This window comes from Sus scrofa, chromosome 4 (assembly GCF_000003025.6).
Source record: "Sus scrofa isolate TJ Tabasco breed Duroc chromosome 4, Sscrofa11.1, whole genome shotgun sequence".
Taxonomy (NCBI): domain Eukaryota; kingdom Metazoa; phylum Chordata; class Mammalia; order Artiodactyla; family Suidae; genus Sus; species Sus scrofa.
The window spans coordinates 127,088,861-127,109,264 of NC_010446.5; the positions used below are offsets into that span (position 1 = coordinate 127,088,861).

Consider the following 20,404-nt stretch of genomic DNA (forward strand, 5'->3'; position numbering starts at 1 on the left):
TTTTACTGCACGAGTGCTCTGGATCGGATCTTCCAACCCAAGGCCGTTTCTTGGTGTGAGAGCCTGTGGCTGGGCAGGGACGCGAGGCATAAGAAACAGTGTCGTTCACGACCCCAGAAAATTCTGTATTGGAATAACTTCCTCTAAGGTTCGCCTGAAATCTGAATGTTTTCTTCTTTAACTAACCTCTCACAATACTTTGATCCTGATTTTACAAAGTTAACTGGAACTTGCACCGTTCTGCTGGAAAATCTAAGCCAGATCCACAAAGCCACTGGGTTCATTTTCTATCTTCCACGTTGCTGCAGGGGTCAGTCTTGTAAAGTTTTCTGCCCGGACAAAGTGAGGGTACTCTCTGACAGCCTCCAACAGCAATTCCTCATTGCCCTTCCAGCGGCAGTAATAATCTTTTCACCGCCCCTTCGGGTTCAATGCCGTCTGCTCTCAAAGCCAATGCCAATGTTTTATTACAGAGGCACCTCACTTCTAGGTACTGAATTTGTTTTGGTTCTTCATTGCAGTGAAACAAACCACCCCGAAATGTAGCAGCTGAAACAGCCATTCATCATTTCTCGTGATGCTGTGAGCTGATGAGGCAGGGCTTCTGTTTCACGTGGTGTTGGCTGGAAGGATGGGAGGGCTGGAGGGTCAACCCCCCCCCCCCATTGTAGGGCTGGCATTTCGGCCGGCTGCTGGCCCGAAGCTCGGCTTGAGCTAATGACCAGGGGCCACTCCTGCACACGGCTGTTTAGGCTTCCCCACAGCAAGGTGGCTAAGTTCCGGTAGGAACATTACAAGCTGTAGAAGCAGAAGCTACACCTCTCTTTAAGGGCCGGCCTCAGAAATCACTTCGCACTATTTCTGCCACATTCGAGGTAAGAGGGGCCAGCCTAGAATCAAAAGGAGGGAAAACAGACTCACCTCTTGATGGGAAAAATCGCTAAGTATTTGCAGCCAGACTTAATCCACGACAGGATACCATGAGCATTTAAGTAATAGACTGGGCCATAGAAATGAGTTCATTCTTTGAAAGAATTCAGTGAGTGCAGAATAAAAGCCCCCTCCCTACATGAAGATCAGATGAGGAAGGACTATCAGACAAGGAACAGCAGAGAGGAACAGAGAGACAGGGTCAGTGAAGCAGAAAAGCAGCACAGCGTTTCTGAAGCACAGAAATCAGAGTCTGATGTCAGTCAAAACACAGAGAAACCAGAATTCCCGTCGTGGCTCAGCGGTGAGCGAATCTGACCAGCATCCATGAGGACTCAGGTTCCATCCCTGGCCTCGCTCAGTGGGTTAAGCATCTGGTGTTGCTGTGAGCTGTGGTGTAGTCTGCAGATGTGGCTCGGATCCCGTGTTGCTGTGGCTGTGGTGTAGGCCAGTGGCTACAGCTCTGATGGACCCCTAGCCTGGGAACTTCCATGTGCCACAGGTGCGGCCCTAAAAAGCGAAAAACAAAAACAAAAACAAAGCAAAACAAAAAACCCCAGAGAAACCAAAGGAGAACAGTGATGTCTAACTACCCGCCTGCAGCCTCTTCCTCAAAGCCGTGGGGAGGCAGCGCTTCTGGGAAACAGTCAAATCACAGGCTACATATTAGGAAAATTACCCTCATCACCCAAAGCCCCAGAGAAGCCACTGAGGATGACAGCTAAGACCACGGGAACAACTCTAGAAATCCTAATTAAACCAGAGTTGTTGAACTTTAAGAAACACTGCTTTACCTCTTGTTGCTGAGGGTTATAAAATATACCGTGCATTGAATTTAGATGGTAATTGTGTTTTTAGAAAAAAAAGCTCTCAATTTTTGGATTTATTTATTTACTTTGCTTTTTAGGGCCACACCCACGGCATATGGAGGTTCCCAGGCTAGGGGTCGAAGCGGAACTACAGCTGCCAGCCTACACCACAGCCACAGAAACACGGGATCCAAGCCAAGTCTGTGACCTTCACCCGAGCTCACAGCCACACTGGATCCTTGACCCACTGAGTGAGGCCAGGGATTGAACCCGCATCCTCATGGTGACTGGTTGGATTCATTTCTACGCTACAACGGGACCTGCAATTTTTGGATACTTTTAGTAAGCTACCCAATTATCAGAAAACATTTAAAATGAAGAGATGCTGCAGTCACATTACTGTAACATTAGCACTAGAGCCTCGGCCACCAGGGGCCCCATTCACCGGTGGCTACAGACTTCCCAGAACGTGCAAACAGAAGGCCACCTCGAACCCTTCTCTGTCATCTTCAATGTCTCTCAGAGAGTTTCCCTGCCCCCTCCCATCAGCCCAGGGTAAGCAGGCCATCAAGTAGAGCCACACCCAGGCCCTGAGCAGTCTCTGGGAGCACACATGAACCCCTTTCAATGACGAGCTGATAAAGAGTTTATCAGTCCATTTGCTCCTCCTAATCCTTCTGCAGGTGACCGACCTTTCCCGGAGGCAGAGTCACATGGACGGTTTAATCCAGGAAGGAACCATGAAAATCACAGTCTGACTCTTCACAAACGAGGAAACAGAATTTCGAGGTGTACAATAGCTTCTCCAGGGTCACAGGGCAGCAGAATGCGGTGTGGGGGCCAGCCTTCCCAATCTGAAAAGAACCGGGAGATGGAGAGTATTGCTGCTGGCCACCTGGCCGAAGCAGTGAGATAAAACAGGGGTTTGGAGCACGAAGGTGCAAAAATAGCCCAGAACATTTCTATGTTATAATTTTTTTTAACTACAAATCAAAATGAGATTTTTTTTTTCTTAGCTCTGGGACACACACTCTAGTGTATTTCAGAAATACTTCAAAATATGATTAAGCCACTAGTCTTAAGCTTTTCACTAAAGTTAACATTTATGTGTGTTCAGTTATGGAGGTTAGGACTACAAAGGCATACCAAGGAAATATGAGGCCTTGTTTCTGCTTTCGTGGGATTTACCATCCTCTCGTGGCGAGAAGACGCGCATGGCTGAGGGAGCAGCACCACCTTATTCTGTCATTTCAGGGCCAAAGTGAGTGGGCTGATGGCCAAACCCAGTTCGCACTGCACTTGGTTCCACACAAACAAAATACCCAGAGAGCATGGGTGAGACATCACTGAGGAGGAAGCAGCACTTGTCAGAGAGAGGCCAGGATCTCTGTGTCTTCATGCAGTGACCACGTGTGATGCCTACGACGTGGCAGGACATTAAGGGAGCCTTAGGGAGACACAGACGCACGAGACAGACAAGATCCCCGCTTTCGGGGACCCTACTGCGTAGGAAAGAGAGAGAAATGTGCACACATGGTAAAATCAGAAATGCTACGAAGAATACACAGCTACGTTAGACTGGGGAGTCAAGGAAGGCCTCTTTAAGGGACGATGATTTTTTTTTCAATTACAATTGATTTACAATGTTCTGTCAATTTCTTCTGTACAGCAAAGTGACCCAGTTATAATATATATACATTCTTTTTCTCATAATATATTCCATCATGCTCCATCAAGTGACAGGATATAGTTCCCTGTGCTCTACGGCAGGACCTCATTGCTTATCCACCCCAAATGCAATAGTTTGCACCTACCAACCCCTGACTCCCCGTCCATCCCATTCCCTCCCCTGCCCTTGGCAACCACAAGTCTGTGGTTCTCCATGTCCATGAGTTTGTCTCTTTTCTGTAGGTTCATTTGTACCGTAGATTCCAGATACAAGTGATGTCGTACGGTATTTGTCTTTCTGACTTACTTGACTTAGTATGAGAATCTCTGGTTCCATCCATGTTGCTGCAAATGGCATTATTTTGTCCTTTTTATGGCAGAGTAGTATTCCATTGTGTATATGTACCACATCTTAATCCATTCATCTATTGATGGACATTTAAGTTGTTTCCATGTCTTGGCGATTGTGAATAGTGCTGCACTGAACATGTGGGTGCATGTGTCTTTTTGAATGAAAGTTTTGTCCAGATAGATGCCCAGGAGTGGGGTTGCTGGGTCCTATGGTAGTTCTATGTATAGTTTTCTGAGGTGCCTCCATACTGTTTTCCATAGTGGTTGTACCAGCTTACATTAAGGGACCACCGTTAGAACAGAGACCTAAATGAGCCAATCATGTGATGGTATCGGGAAGATCATTCCAGGCAGAAGGAGCAGGAAGCTTAGGATGTGGGCACGTCAGTAAGGAGGACACTGGCTGGAAAGTCCGGAGCCTGGGGCGAGTGCAGTAACACAGGCTGGCAGCCACGACGAAGCGTTTGGGTGATAAGCAGCATAGGAGTGCTGCGGAGGCCACGAAGAGCCATAAAGAGAGAAGCGGCCGATCTGCTTTTAGCTTTCAAGAATTTATAGTCAACTCCACGCATCAGTGGGAAAATGTGGATATATTCAAGAAGTCCAAAGACTGCCTTTCTCCGAATAAAGAAGGCTGTTCAGAACACAGGAGGGGACAGACCCACTGCCCTGAGCACTGCCTCACCTGGACGACTTATGTTCAGAGCCGGGTGACACAGTTTTAAGACATATGTCATATGCACAACACCAGAGAGCCATGCCACTCAACAGAGTGAATGAAATGAATCGATCATTACGTCAAAGTCAAACGCTCTGCCACAGAGCCAATTTAAGATGAAACTGCCACAACTATAAACAATGACGGATATTTGCAGGAAGCGACAGAGTGTAGGACCTGCTTACTCCTGACGTGCCTACTCTAGGAAAGCATGGCCACCTTTTCATCACGGAAACACGGCACACCGATTCCATGCCTTAAAGACGCTCCCTTAAAAATCAGAAAAATATAGACATGGAGTCATGGACTCCAAGTCTCTCCCAGACACTGATTATATTTCCTAGCTCTTTAATGTTAACAACGCCAATATCAAACACACGCGTGGCCTTTCCTGCACACACAACCAACCAGCGGCACAGGAAGACGATATTTTACCACGCGTATACAGATTTCATTTTCTATTTAACTGGCTTAAAAGCATCAAAAGGAGTTTACTCAAAACATCTGTAAGAATAGGTCTCCTTTTACATACTAAGTGTTCAGTATTTTTGGCCGCAAGCTACCAATGCAATAGCAATTGTCTTGACCATGTGTTTGCAATTCAGAATATGAATCTTACCCTGTGAAGGCTGGTCAACCGGAAACTCTGCAATTAGTTTCCACTTGAAAAATTCCTAGAGAGAAATCATAAACATATTGTTATATGTGATGCATCACAGGACTGCAGGACAATCTACCCACGTCTGTGGTTCCAAACTTTCAAACATCTATGATAACTTTATGACACATACAAAAGATAACTTTTTCTGAAAAGGGAGTGCTGTGCAAGAGACCCCCTTCTTTTTTGTCTCTAATAATAATAAAATAATATTTAGTAAATTAAATTATTAAATATTTATTAATATTTAATAATAAATAGTAAAATAATCTCTAATCCAGTTAGTGAAAATAAAATTACTTTAGCAGTGTGCAAAACAGACTTCCAGATTTTTCTGTACTAACAATGGATTTATATATTTTTCATAAGTAGAAGGATTTTATCCCTATGGCAAATTGAATTTTCTCAACCAACACATTCACCTTCATCATGAACTCGTATTTTTTTGCTTTTGAGGGCCACACCCATGGCACATGGAGGTTCCCAGGCTAGGGGTCTCATCGGAGCTGCAGCTGCCGGCCCACACCACAGCCACAGCAACGCTGGATCTGAGCCGCGTCCGCAACCTACACCACAGCTCATGGCAACGCCGAATCCGTAACCCACTGAGCAAGGCCCTGGATGGAACCCGCATCCTCGTGGATGCGAGTCAGATTCGTTTCCACTGCACCACGACGGGAACGCCTACAGAGACCTCCCCCTCTGACCTCTCACAAAACGTGTCAACTAAAACCCAGGGGGAGAAACAAGTCACTGCCCCAAGCTGCACATTTAATCTCAAATATAAACCTGACATTTTAATGAAGCAGGAGATAGGCATTCCATCTGAGCGATCCCTTATTTTATAAATAAAATGCAGAAAAGCTCACTGAAAATATCTCTGCTAATAAATAATAAAAAAAATCTTTTAACAATCTATGCTTCTCATAGGAAAGAGGGAAACATGGGGAACAAACAAAATAGTTCGGATGCTTTTTTCCTTCCAGTTGTGTCTTTGTTTCTGTTTTGCTGGCCTGCTAGTTCCACACACGCAAGCCATTACAAAAGCCAGGGCCATGAGATTGAGATGTTTCTGCCGCATCACTTCTCGTAGGTTTTCTTGATGTTGCAGTGTCTCTGAACGTCATTTTTGATAGAAGCCTAATGGTTCATACACGATATGTCATCGTTAATAAAATCACCTCCCTACTGAATCTTAGACTTTTCCCTTTATATCACTAAGAATGCTGTAAATATCTCTGTTTTCATAGGACTTCCTTGGCACATACCTCCAAGAGTAGGTTGGATCAAAGGGCATGAAACGCTAAGGCTTCTTTTTTTTTTTTTTTTTTTTTTTTTTTTTTTTGGTCTTTTTGCCATATCTTGGGCTGCTCCCACGGCATATGGAGGTTCCCAGGCTAGGGGTCTAATTGGAGCTGTAGCCGCCGGCCTACACCACAGCCACAGCAACGTGGGATCCGAGCTGCATCTGTGACCTACACCACAGCTCACAGCAACACCGGATCCTTAACTCACTGAGCAAGGCCAGGGATCGAACCCGCCACCTCATGGTTCCTAGTCGGATTCGCTAACCACTGAGCCACGACGGGAACTCCGAAAGGCTAAGGCTTCTGATACACAACATCAAATTATTTCCTGAGATTACACTCATTTTCTTTCCTGTAAACCACATGAGCAGTGCCCTCACCGGATGTGGGAATCGTCATGAAAAATAAAAGCCTCTGCTATTTCCATATAGGAAAATGATCTCGTGTTGCTTTATTGAGAATTTCCTTGGTTAACTAGGTTCATTGCTTCCCAACATGTTTTAAGAGTGGCTTTCACGCCTCTTTTCTGTTTCTCATTAACTTAAACCAGAGCAGTGTTTTGCTGAGAAGATATAAACGTGGAATCTAAGGAAAACCTGTCAGCTCTGAGGGAAGCCACTGCCGCCAAGCAAAAAACAGCAACCTGCAGCTTCGCGTCTTTACCCAGGCCCAAAGGCAAATCACTCCAGTTTTAGAGTTATCACCTTTCTTCCTCCCTACATAAAAGTACAGGTGGGAAGAATGAAATGTGAAACTACTAAGGGGCAACACTTCTTTGAGTAGAGATGAACAGTCCACATGAGGCAGGATCAAGACAAGACTTGGACTGAGGCAGCGTCAGTGGGTTTCCCCGCCTGCTCTGCTGCTGAGGGGTAGAAAACGGGCATCACCCACCCCCTGAAAAACATTCACTTTCCCCAAAGGTAGGACCCAAAACAAGTATTTTCACTGAAAATACCAATGCCAAGACAACCTTAAAAAAAAAAAAACGTATTCTGGAAGATTTGGAGATGACAAGCCTAACATGGAGAACTCCCTTTGTCAAATAAGAGCTCCTTTCAGAAGGTTCCCAGCGAGGGACACGGAAGGGACACTGGCAAGTGCCATGGGAAAAGGAACAACAGGGGCAATCAGGTTTCTGATAGAAAAAGCAAAAGTCCCCCCCCCCCCGGCTTTTACTTTGAAAATGGAGAGTCTGGGTGCCCTTCTTTCCTTCTGGTCAGTGGCAACTGTGGAGGCCAGCAAAACAGACTCCTTTGTAGTAAAGCAAAGAGCCACTGTAAAAGCTTGGAATCTGAGACCGGCTTTCCATTTGGGTGAACTGTCTTCTAGAGATAGTTAAATAGACTCCTGCTCAGATTTAGCAAGAAGTCAAGAATCTCTGCAGTCACTTGATCTCCTCTTGCAGGTCGGCCGTGGCCAGAATCACCTGTGACCAGAATCACCGTTACATCACACGTATTCAACCCGCCTTGGGCAGTTCCATAAGTTTGAGGCTTTAGGCTGCAGAAAATTAAAGTAGCCTCTTTTCTCAATCAGACAGGTTCAAGCCACGAAGAGCAGATTTACTTAAAAGAGGGACACCTCACCTCATCCCTGCAGCCCACCCCAGGGTCACTGCCGTGAATCACCACCTCCAGCCGCACTGACCCCCCCAGGCTGCATTCACTGTTCTCCCATCTGTGTTCCTAGAACACCTTGCTAATAGTTCTCTCACACGGTTTAATGATAGCTAATGAGCTATGGCCTCAAGCTCATTGAGATTGGGGGTAGAATCTAATTTACTAACATTCTCAGGATCTATCCCAGCATCTTTCCAAGGCTAGATTGAGGGTCTGGATATTATGGCAGCTTCCCTGTACCCATTCATCAATGGGGTGTTGAAACCCCTTTGGAAAGTTAGCTAAATTATACAAAAATAGTATCTCCCAGGACTCTTCTCAGGGATTGTACAGAATGGGGTTGGAAGGAAAGACAAGGAGTTTGTTACTTTCCCTCTGATCAGCTGAGCTCCTGAGAACTGGCAGAAGGGGGAACTAGAGGGACACTTCAGCTACCCTCTTCCCTCTCATACAGCTCCTGGCTTCACTTAAAAAGGTTGAGAATAAATATTTAAAGAGTAGCAGTCTGATACAGATGGCCAGCAGGCACGTGAAAAGATGCTCAACATCACTGACTATGAGAGAAATGCAAGTCAAAAGGTACCACCTTCTTGGCAGTTCCCGATGTGGCACAGTGGAAAGGAATCTGACTAGGAACCATGAGGTTGTGGGTTCGATCCCTGGCCTCGCTCAGTGGGTTAAGGATCTGGCGTTGCTGTGGCTGTGGTGTAGGCTGGCAGCTGCAGCTCCGATTAGACCCCTAGCCTGGGAACCTCCACATGCCGCGGGTGCAGGTCTAAAAAGACAAAAGACAAAAAAAAAAAAAAGGGTATTACCTTCTGACAATGAAGTATCACCTCACACTGGTCAGAATGGCCATCATTAATAAGTCAACAAATAAATGCTGGAGCGGGTGTGGAGAAAAGGGAACCCTCCCACACTGTTGGTGGGAATGTAAATTGGTACAACTACTATGGAGAACAGTATGGCGATTCCTCAGAAAACTAAATATGGAACTACCATAAGATCCAGCAATCCCCCTCCTGGGCACACATCTGGACAAAACTATGATTCAAAAAGGTACACGCACCCACATGTTCAGAGCAGTACTCTTCACAATAGTCAAGACATGGAAATAACCTAAATGTCCACTGACAGATGAGTGAATGAAGACGAGGTGGTGTAAATACACAATGGAGTACTTCTCGGCCATAAAAAAGAACAAACTAATGCCATATGCAGCAACATGGATGGAACTAAAGATTCGCATACTCAGTGAAGTCAGTCAGAAAAAGACAAATACCATATGATGTCACTTCTATGTGGAATCTAAAATATGGCGCAAGTGAATCTATCTATCAAACAGAAACAGGGAGTTCTCATCATGGCTCGGTGGTTAACGAATCTGACTAGGAACCATGAGGTTGCGTGTTTGATCCCAGGCCTCGCTCAGTGGGTTAAGGATCCAGCGTTGCTGTGAGCTGTGGTGTAGGTCACAGACACTGCTCGGATCTGGTGTTGCTCTGGCTGTGGTGTAGGCTGGCAGCTGCAGCCCTGATTCCACCTCAAGCCTGGGAACTTCCATATGCCATGGGTGCAGCCCTAAAAAAAAATGTGTGTGTACGTATGACTGAGTCACTCTGCTGTACAGCAGAGATTGGCACAGCATTCTAAATCAGCTATGCTTTAATAAAAAAGACTGGCAGTCTGAGGTGGCATCAAATCATTAGCCTGCCCAGAGTAACGCGTTACCGGCCCACCTACAGTGACCCCACGTCTCAGGCCTGCCCCCCCACCCCCTCCCCACACGGTAAATACTGAGTCAATAATTGTTGAGTGAGCCAATAACACCAGCTCAGGTTTCCCCACCCCGCCAGGAATCAAGTGAATGGAGGCACAGGCCCGGCTCCCTGCAAGGGCTGTGAACACGGCGCCTGTCCACACAGAGGGGGGCTGGAAGGGAGAGACGCAAAGCCGTGGGGACGGAGCCTCAGGCCTTTCCATCAGCTTGTGACAGGTACAGAGACTCAGAAGCAGAGGCCGAGCCTTCGCCCATCGAGAGAAAGGAGAAAAATTCCTATTTGCCAGCTTAGTCACCAAACATGACAGCTCCCAAATCCGAATGGAGAACTGCTGTCAACTTCAGCCCGACTGGCTGCGTTATAATGACGGTGAGTCATTTTGAATCAGTGATGGATCACTTGACAAATGCCACCGCATTCCCAAATGACCTTACTATCTCATCAAATTACTTCACAGTTCTTCCTCTGCACGAATTAACTGTATAATGCCACAGGAATAATGCTGGGTCCAGGGGAAGAAGCATCGGGGTACCGCCCAACAAGGATCAGAGTCCCAGGCCGCTCTGTGCCATGTGTGGCCAGGTCCACCTTCCTCCAGGAGCCCAGACTCTGGGAGGGTATGGATGTTCCTTGTCACCCAGGGCCTGCCTCCTATTAGGTGCTCCGTAGGTTTATGGGTCCGCAGCCCCGGGAGCTGTGATCCAGCTGATGATACTTAAGTCCTGGGATGGATTCAGTCTCCTACCACGGAGGGCCGTATCCCTGGAAAGAATGCCCTCTCTGCTGGATGGTTAACCCAAGGACAAAAATAAAATCGCCCTACATTGCAAATCAGACTAGTGTTTAGATCAAGCTCACGGCTGGCCACAAAAATACCAACGTTTAATGTTCACCACGTACCAACTGACCATTAAACACAAAAGATGTTTAAAATAAACACTGCTGCTCACTCACACCCTGCCCCCCCAAACTAGCAGCTGGCTCACAGCTGTTGCTTCTTTAGCATTGAGGGAGGGGTGAGGGTTCCACCATTTCCAACAAACTGCATCACAAACAGCTGCTCTCAGAAGAGTCCAGCTGCAGGACAGGCGCCCGCGCGGGGATTCTCCATATACCTGTCTGGCACGGAGCAGGATGGTGGGAGGTGGGGAGGGGAGGCCACCACCCACTGCGCACTCAGCGAGGCAGGTATTAGGGTCACCACCCTGACGGTGGGACAGGTGAGGACTGGAGGGACGACGACGATGCTCGCTCTAGCTCACACTCATAAGGCACACCCAGAATTCACACCAGCTCTGACTCAGCGCCATCTGCGACAACGCCTCGCCTCTCCCATGAGCTATGCTAAAAGGTGTTTTATATAGAATGTGACGTTGCTAAAAAAAAAAAAAACTACAATCTTTTTTAGACAAACTAAAAGACCCAATCTAAAAAAAGATTTTTTTATATATAGTTTCTCTGCTCATTACTTAGCATTCCATCTAGTGAAAAAGAATCAACAACGGCTCCTCCCCTGCTCACCTCTATCGGGTAATTCAAGGTCAAGGGCATTGGCTCCTGCCTCCGGCCTCCCCACCGCTGACAGATCCACATCTGTGGATCCCCGTCATGACAAGACCAATAACCCAAGTTTAATCTGTATTTAAATGATGTTTTACATGGGTTTTCTTCGTGGCTTTTTCCTATGACGATGTGCTTAAAGTAAATCTCTGCCTGATTGCCTAACTCTGACCTTCCTTCTGAAGGACTTAAAGAAGGACCGCATGTGTTCACTAAGTTACCTGTCAGGCCTGGTTCTTACCTGAAACTCTTAGGAGGAAGGGAGGGTAGCCGCATGGTTAAGATCAAGTCCTGGCTGTGTCATCTACCACCTGCTGGATCTTGCATAAGCTAAGGACCACTCTTCGCATCTGTAATATAGAGAGAATAACGGAGATGTTTTAAGAATGAAATGAGGAAACTAAATCAAAGGCTTAGCCCAGCAGCAGGTACAAAGCAAGTGCTCAAAAACGGGTGATTTATTAACCAAGCAGTAGGTTTATCTAAATGAATTCTTGAAAGGTTGGCTTTAAAGTATTATCCTGCAAAGAGAAACCAGACTGGATTAGGGGGGTGAGTTCTCCCCCCAAGTGAGTGATTTCCATGCCAGATTTTGCAACATATCACATGACCCCAGTTACTAGAAAGTGTTGTGAAATATAAGTATAAATGGAATTTATTTCAAATATTTAATACATGACCGTTAGGGAAGACTGAGTATTATGAAGCCAAAACAATACACGGCGATGCAACATTTGTGAAAAGTTAAAAGTAACCTCCACCTTTTGATGCAATGCCTGCCTTCCTTAATAAATAAAGAAATAAAAATAAAAACAGGCGTTCCCACTGTCACTCAATGGATTACAAACCTGACTAGTATCCATGAGGATGCGGGTTCGATCCCTGGCCTTGCTCCGTGGGCTAAGGAGCCAGTGTTGCCGTGAGCTGTGGTGTAGCTCACAGACGCAGCTCAGATCTGGCGTTGCTGTGGCTGTGGCATAGGCCTCAGCTGCAGCTCCGATTGGACCCCTAGGCTGGGAACCTCCCTATGCCGCGGGTGCAGCCCTAAAAAAAACGACAAAAAAAGAGGCCTGTCTGTCTTTCCAATCAAGACTCATGTTGTAGACAAGTCAGATACTGCCAATGTCACCCCAAGCAAAGGCTGTGTTTTAAAAACTATAAAATCACAGATACACAACAATGTGAATGCAGTTCACGCTACAGGATAGGGCACTTAAAAATGGCTAAAACTGTAAAGATATGTTACATATATTTTACCACAAGAAACAATCTGTCATCCTGTAAAAGAGGAAACCTGTTCTGAGTGCTTTAAAATGAATGTAAACGGATGATATAAATGAAACATACAGTGGGCTCCTATGTACTAGAAAACACAACCCACACATAAAAGTGCCATCTGACTGGGTCAGGCCCGCTTTGTCCAGAATTCATTGGTTATTCATTTATTTACTTATTTTAATTAGTTACTGTTCTTAGAGGGTACGGGTGCAAGTTGGCGTCGAGGGGGAGGCTGGCAGTACGGCGGAGAGATTGTGCGTGTGTGTGTGTGTGTGTGTGTGTGTGTGTGTGTGTGGTGTGTGTGGAAGTGATTAGAGAAGAGCCGTCCCAATCCCTTGCCTTAGTGGAGCAGACAGACTTACTGGGCACTCACACTAGTCAACCAATCCCCGAGGCTTCCACGATAACAGGTGCCTTTGTAGGGTTTTGCCTCATGGCTCCCTTGGTGTCTGGAATCTGGGCGGTGGGGATGTCCATTCAGGGCATGCGTGAATAAAGGCAGGGATCCCGATCCAGCCAGAGCGAACTTAATCAGAGCAGTAGCTGTCCTGCCTCGCCGTGGGGCTCCACTGGAGAAGGACGAGGGACCGGGGCAATGAGACTGGGTGTTTACATGAAGGAAAGTAACTGTCACTACAGCACAGGGAAGAATCGAGACCAGGAGGCATCTGGCCCTAACAGAAAGATCCCCGACAGCGAGTCGGGAGACCCAGTTTCTCCTGCCTGCTTGGCATCTAACTGACAACATGATGTTGGAAAAGTCACCGCACCTCACCTGACCTGACCCCCCTCACCTGGCCTGACACAGCCGAGGGACAGAGATGTCCCCTTCCAGCCCTGCCCCCCCCAGGCGTGACTTCACTGCCACTGGAGCTCAGGGGACCTATCGGAAGAGACTCTTCTGGAGCGGTGAGAACTGAGCAGGGCCCGTGAGAGCACCAGGAAAGCATTAATTCCAAGACGAAGGCGGTGTCTTTTCTCACCAAGAGTGCACCCTGAATGCTCTACCATCGGCAGCTAAGAAACCGGTCTTGGGGCAAAGAGAGGAAAAGTGGGCCAAACGCATCAGGAAAGCACTGCTTCTGTTGTTGCTGTTGTTGTCTTTCGTCTTTTTAGGGCCACATCTGCGGTGTATGGAGGTTCCCAGGCTAGGAGTCTAATCGGAGATGTTGCCGCTGGCCTACACCACAGCACAGCAATGTGGGATCCTTAACCCACTGAGCGAGGCCAGGGATCGAACCTTCAACCTCATGGTTCCTAGTCAGATTCATTTCCACTGCACCACGTCAGGAACTCCTGACTTTATTACAGTTGATTTATAATGTTCTGTCAGTTTCTGCTGTATAGCAAAGTGACCCAGTTATAAAAATACATATTCTTCTCACATTATCCTCCACCACGTTCCATTCCAAGTGACTAGATATAGTTCCCTGTGCTGTACAGCAGGATCTCATTGCTTATCCACCCCAAATGCAATAGTTTGCATCTACAAACCCCAAACTCCCCATCCATCCCACTCCCTCTCCCTCCCCCTTGGCAACCACAAGTCTGTTCTGCATTGCACCCCTATGTTCGTGGCAGCCCTATTCACAATAGCCAAGACATGGAAACAACCTAAATGTCCACCAACAGATGAATGGATCAAGAAGATGTAGTACATATACACAATGGAATACTACTCTGCCAGAAAAAAAGAACAAAGTAATGCCTTTTGCAGCAACACGGATGGAACTAGAGACTCTCACACTGAGGTGAATCAGAAAGAGAAAGACAAATACCATATGATATCACTTGTATCTGGAATCTAATATATGGCACAAATGAACCTTTCCGCAGAAAAGAAACACACTCATGGACCTGGAAAGCACTGGTTTTTAATTGAAGGGAAAAGGGTAACTGGGAACTATGGAAGGGTCATAAACCTACCCATCCCTTAGGCAGCAGCATTCACCAGGATCCAGCCGTTGACCTGTAGCTTCTCTGCTCAGCAGAGGCTCTCCTGGGGCGACATCCTCGCTTCTTAGGAATTACCTGCCACCTCTGTGTAGATGATTCCTCTGTGTACATGACTGGCCCAGCTCCCTAACCTGTGCCTCAGCACCTTCTCTCCAGAGTCTTCCTGCCACGCGCTGAGATGGCTGGAAGCAACTCAAATTCAGCAGGTCCCGGACCGAATCTGCCGCTTCCTCTCAAACCTGCTCTTCCTGGGTCCCTGGATACTGGAAGTGACATCAACGCTGACAGCTGAATGATGCTGGAGGTGGGTGGTCATGTCGGGAGCTCAGGCACCTAACGCCAAACCTTCTTTTCCTCCAGTCTCCGAAATCTTAAACTACCCCTTTCTTCTGCATCCCTGCTGCCCCTGCTCTGCGTGGATCCTGCCCCATCTTTGGGGAGGAGGCTGAAATATTCTCCTCTCTCGCTTCCTTGGTCCCATTTCCATGCTGCAGCCAGACAGCGCTTTCTAAAACACGTGACTTCCGGATGTGGCTACTTGTTATAAGGACGATGTCTTGGGGTGGGGGCAGGGCAGCCGCTGGCAACGGAGCACGAGGCAAACGAGGACGAACCAGCTTCTCTTGCTGTTTTATTAGCTCTTTTGCTATTTCCTTCCCAGGAATGCCAGCGTCTGACCCCAAAAGGCGAGGCGGGCTGGACCATACACTGATGGCTGTGATCACCCCTCCCCTGGGAACTGCTGGAAGAGGAGGAAAGGACGCTTCACCACGCCGTGCACTGTGGGTACAGACACAACCCCAGGAGCTCAGTAGAGCACCTCTAACCTCAGCTGGCACTGCCCGGGTCAGGGATCCTGATCCGGTCTGGATGACTGCCGAGCAGGGAGGGGAGTTTTAAAGCCTCTGGCTCTGTTGGCATCTCCAGTTACTGGTTGGTGCCTGGGCTCCCAGATAGCAGGCGTTTCTTTAGGTTTTATTCGACTTCCCGGTCAGCAGCAACTGCAAACACAGTCAATTCTGGGAATCCAGAGTGACCTCCCTTCTGCTGAGGTGCTGCTCTGGAAATGTGCTGGAGCGGCTTTGGGGAACTGCAAACTGCCTCCTTTTTATGTCTTTTGTTCCCCCAACGCTCCACTCCCCCCATAAGCAAGAGTGAGAGGTAGGGGCTGGTTTTCTCTGCTCACAGTGGGAACTGTGCACGAACAGATGCCTGCCGCCGCCGCCACCTGCACGAGCCAAATGACGCACCCCATCCAGGCCGCCACAACCTTGGCGTCAAAGTGTGGACAGTCACGGGGGCCCCGCGTCGATTGTCACGGTAAAAGAAATACTGTGGAAGCACTTTGCAAGCATTAAAGGTGCACATACACGCAAAGGGGACTCACAAAGCAAGCCAGCAAAGTCGAGTCATTCTTTGCCAGTAAAGTAATTTTCAAAGTGGATGTGTTTGGAACATTATCCTAAATGGAAACAAAACGGCTCATAAAGGAGCCTTATTTACACCACGTTGGTGGCAAGGAAATAAACCAGCAAGTGTAATGAGGTCACAGACACCGACTCACATTCAAGTCCTGCTACAAAGTCAGAAATAATGGTTTAAAGATTAGGTCCGGCCGGGGGTCCAGGTGGACACGAGTGACTGACACACTAAACTGCAGGGATCTCATCGCTGTGAGAAGATGAAACCTGAGCAGAACGTTCTCCTCCAAACCCACCTCACGTACCATTCACAGGGTCACCCGGGGATTTTAAAAAAAAGGAAAGCAAACAACACCGCCACCCACAACCTCTGGCTGCCCGCCCGACCCAGAGGAGCCCTTCCAAACCTTCGGGCAGCCAACCCTGCTTATCTCCTGGGCTCCTGTTTTCCCTGGAAGCAAAGGGTGGGAAGCCGAGGCTTGAGCAAGAGCCTAACAGAGAAAGAGGTCAGTTTCGACAAAACAAGCTCTTATGTCATCGACGTTTCAGGTAAAAAGTCACGCCCACCTGGGGGTAAACCACTGCTTCATATCTGCCTCCTGGTTGACGGCTGTGAGGGGTCACAGACACCGGCTTGCCTGTCCTCCTCTGCGGGAGCAGAAACGCCTGCCTCCCTGGGGGCACACACGGCGAGTGGTCTGCTTTCTGACACCAACTGGGTGTCTGGCGGGCGGTCGCATTCTTCACTTAGGTTAGAGCCACGCTCTGCAGGCTCGGGTGCTCAGTCCCACAGCAGCCCCCACTCTCGAGGCCAGTCTCGACCCCAGGTCCCCGGACTGGCCACACTTCTGGGCCGTGTGATCACAGGTCAGACGCTCCCACCACCCCCTCCTCCAGTTTGCTACTTCACTGGAATTACTCGCACAACTCAGGAGAACATGCATGTTCACAGGTTGGTTGTAGAGGGTACGACTTAGCCACAGCCAAATGGGAGGGAGGCGTAGGGTGAGGTATGCGGTGGGGGCAGCGGTGGGAGTGGGGGCGGGGGTGGAGCTTTCGTGCCCGCTCTGAGTTGGCCACCTCCCGGAACCTCACTCATCTGGAAGCTGCGGGACGCCATCCTTTAGGGGAGTTTAGGGCAGTTTCATTATTTAGGCATGACTGATGACATCACTGGCCATTAGAGATCGAAAGTCCCCAGCCCCTCCTGCCCCCCCATAGGTCAGGGGTTGATTGAAAGTTCCAACCTTCTAATAACCTGGTTGGTTCCTCTGGTCACCAGTCTTCATCCTGAGACTATCTAGGGACCCACTCAAAGTCCCCCTATTAGCATAAACTCAGGTAAGGTGGAAAGGGGCTCATGATGGGTAGCAAAAGAAGCTCTTAAATGCAAAGGGTTTTAGGAGCTCTGTGCCAGCGACCAGCCAGGGGCAAGGATCAAACAGATCTGTGTTTCTCATCATAAGACTTGTAGATTTGGCTTAGCTGTGGCCTTAAGAATAGTCTGAGGATGCTCTGAAGATACTGAAGTGATGAGAGTAAGGTCCGGCTTCTAAAAGAACCCGCCAAGAACTAACAGGAGTCAGGAAGAGCATCCACCTTCCAAAGCGGTGGGTCTGGCTCTGGGCTTCAGAACCCAGAGGTCTCTGCAACTCCCCTGGGTGGTTACAGAGGCAAGAAACTATGTTCTCTTTGGAATTTTAGAGTTGTGATGGCTTCCCAGGAAACAAAAGCCACATTTCCCACCTGGAAGTTTAACACAGGACATCTTTTTTTTTTTTTTTCCCCAAGAATAGCTGACTTTGGAGTTCCCGTTGTGGCTCAGTGGTTAAGGAATCTGACTAGGAGCCATGAGGTTGCGGGTTCAATCCCTGGCCTTGCTCCGTGGGTTAAGGATCCAGTGTTGCCATGAGCTGTGGTGTAGGTTACAGATGTGGCTCGGATCCCGCGTTGCTGTGGCTCTGGTGTGGGCCGGTGGCTACAGCTCCGATTCGACCCCTAGCCTGGGAACCTCCATATGCCGCGGGAGTGGCCCAAGAAATGGCAAAAAAAAAAAAAAGAATAGGTGACTTGGTTGTGTCGATTTCTGCTGGACACCAAAGTGACTCCGTTATACATCTTATCCCAGGGGCGGGATACGGTTCCCTGTGCTGTATAGCAGGACCCTGCTGTCTCTCCATTCTAAACGGAATCGATGGCATCTACTAACCCCCAGCTCCCAGCCCATCCCACCAAACACGACTTCTACATCAGGGTGGGGCTGTGGCTCTGTGGCAAATGCAGCCACACACAACGCGCACCAGCTCTGGTCAGTGATCTAGGTTTTCCTTAGTGCCCAGCAGATGAATCACAGTTATTTCTTAGCAACAAACCAGAAGAAGGGTTACACAGGAAAGCTAATAACCACGTCTCTTTTTCCTGTCTTTTTTCTCCCCTCTCACTCCACACACAAGAAATAACATTTTTCTATTTACATTTGAAAACACTGTGTGGTTTGTTTTGTTTTTTCTTTTCTTCTTCTTCTGTGTGTGTGTGTGTGTGTGTGTGTGTGTGTGTGTGTGTGTATGTGTGTGTCCTTTTAGGGCTGTCCGAGGCACATGGAGGTTTCCAGGGCAGGGGCTGAATCAGAGCTGTAGCTGCCAGCCTACGCCATAGCCACAGCCATGCCAGATCCAAGCTGCGTCTTCAAGCTACAGGACAGCTCACAGCAACACCAGATCTTAACCCACTGAGCGCGGCCAGGGATGGAACCTGCGTCCTCAGGGATGCTGGTCAGATTCGTTTCCGCGGAGCCGTGAGGGGACCTCCCAACACTGAGGGTTTCTATTGCGAAAAGCCTTATGCATTCAAGGGAGGTAACACCTTAGTCCCTGCTGGTTGAACAGGTAGGGAAGAGGGCCGTCTGCCACCAGCTGGTGTCATGGTCAGAGACGGTACCGAAAGAGTGTATGGGACTGTCACATCTGGCACCCGCACCGCCACTAGGTGTCTTCAACAATCACGACCTCGCTTCTGCTGGGTGCCAAGCACCACCTCAGATGCCGAAGGGGACAGAAAGGTGTCACACTCAGACAGAGCCTTCAAAAGGAGCTTGTGCTTTGGCGAAATAAAGCAAGAACACAAGAAGGATCCAACCAATGGATCACAAGGTTGTGTTTTAAAGCAAGATATGCCAAAGAAATAACAGCCACTGCAGAGGAGCTATGAGCTGGACTAAGAAAAACGTACAGGGTTCATACAAATGGGACGTGAAGGGGTGAGGGCTGGAAGGGAGGAGGGTTACCGACGGGCACGCGACAATTCAGGTGAAGGAACCAGGGACACATAAGAAGGGAGGAAGGAGCTGCGGTTAGTGAAGAGACATGCAGGGATTGAGTGGAATTTTTGACTCAGAAATAATAGAGATAGCGCAGAAAGCAGATTAGGGTCAAATATTAGAGTCTAGAGGCTAAGAATTTTTCAAGACATAGCTCAGCCTTAAACATATAACACGCACCTGAGCAATAACTGCTTTGGGATAAAAATATCACTTAGAGAATTAATAGCCAAAGATTTTTATGAGAACAGAAAGGAATTTAGCTTTGACCCTACAAGCAACAGGGAATTGCTGATGGTATCTGAGCAGAGGGGTGATGGAAAAATACACTTAAGGGCATATTTGTGTATGTTATGGAAATTAATTTGAAAGCATCAAGAAGAATTCACCAAAGGGGGTTTGTGAATGAGAATCAGGAAGCTTCATCACATACTAAGGTAGATATCAGATCACCTTATAAAATACAATAGAAAGGAAATTCAAAAATTAAAATACCAAGTAGAACAATAGCCTTGCTTTTAAAAAATTAAGCTTTCAGATTAGCCAGTAAAATGATGCAACTGGACCAAAAAACTAGAGTTTGAGGGAACAGGCTTTTCCTAAAAGGCTTCATTGATGTTTTCAAAAGAGAAATGGATTTGATTAGTTTTCCTCCACTAGATGATACTTAGATGCTTTGATGAAATTAGATGCTTTGAGGTAAAACTATCCCTTCAGAATCAGCAGCCAAATATTTCATGTGAACACACAACAACAGTCATTTAAAACACACACACAACGGTGCCAGACATAGTAGTGGCTGCGTGAGATATGCTCTAAGCAGGCCCCCAGCCTGAGAGGATACTTCGCCTTTCTTCTAGAAAAATCCTTAGGCTTTACGTCACTCACCCTGTAACCAAACCTCTGTTTAAAATCAAGCCGCGATTACTCTCCCTACAGACTAATACTTCATTTGTTTCACAACTGGTTCCTAATCAAATGGTTCTGTAGACTTCGCCACAGATAATTTAATTAAATTCAATGCCCCCC

At 47.6% G+C, this 20,404-nt stretch overlaps 1 protein-coding gene across 1 annotated transcript in view; it reads right to left on the reverse strand.

The window, feature by feature from the left end:
- Positions 1 to 20,404, reverse strand: part of LRRC8B (leucine rich repeat containing 8 family member B) — a 68,823-nt gene that overhangs the window by 21,067 nt on the left and 27,352 nt on the right. The window contains 2 exon segments of the mRNA XM_013997404.2: positions 5,096 to 5,150; positions 11,646 to 11,754. The gene's annotated coding sequence lies outside the window, so the exon portion shown is untranslated.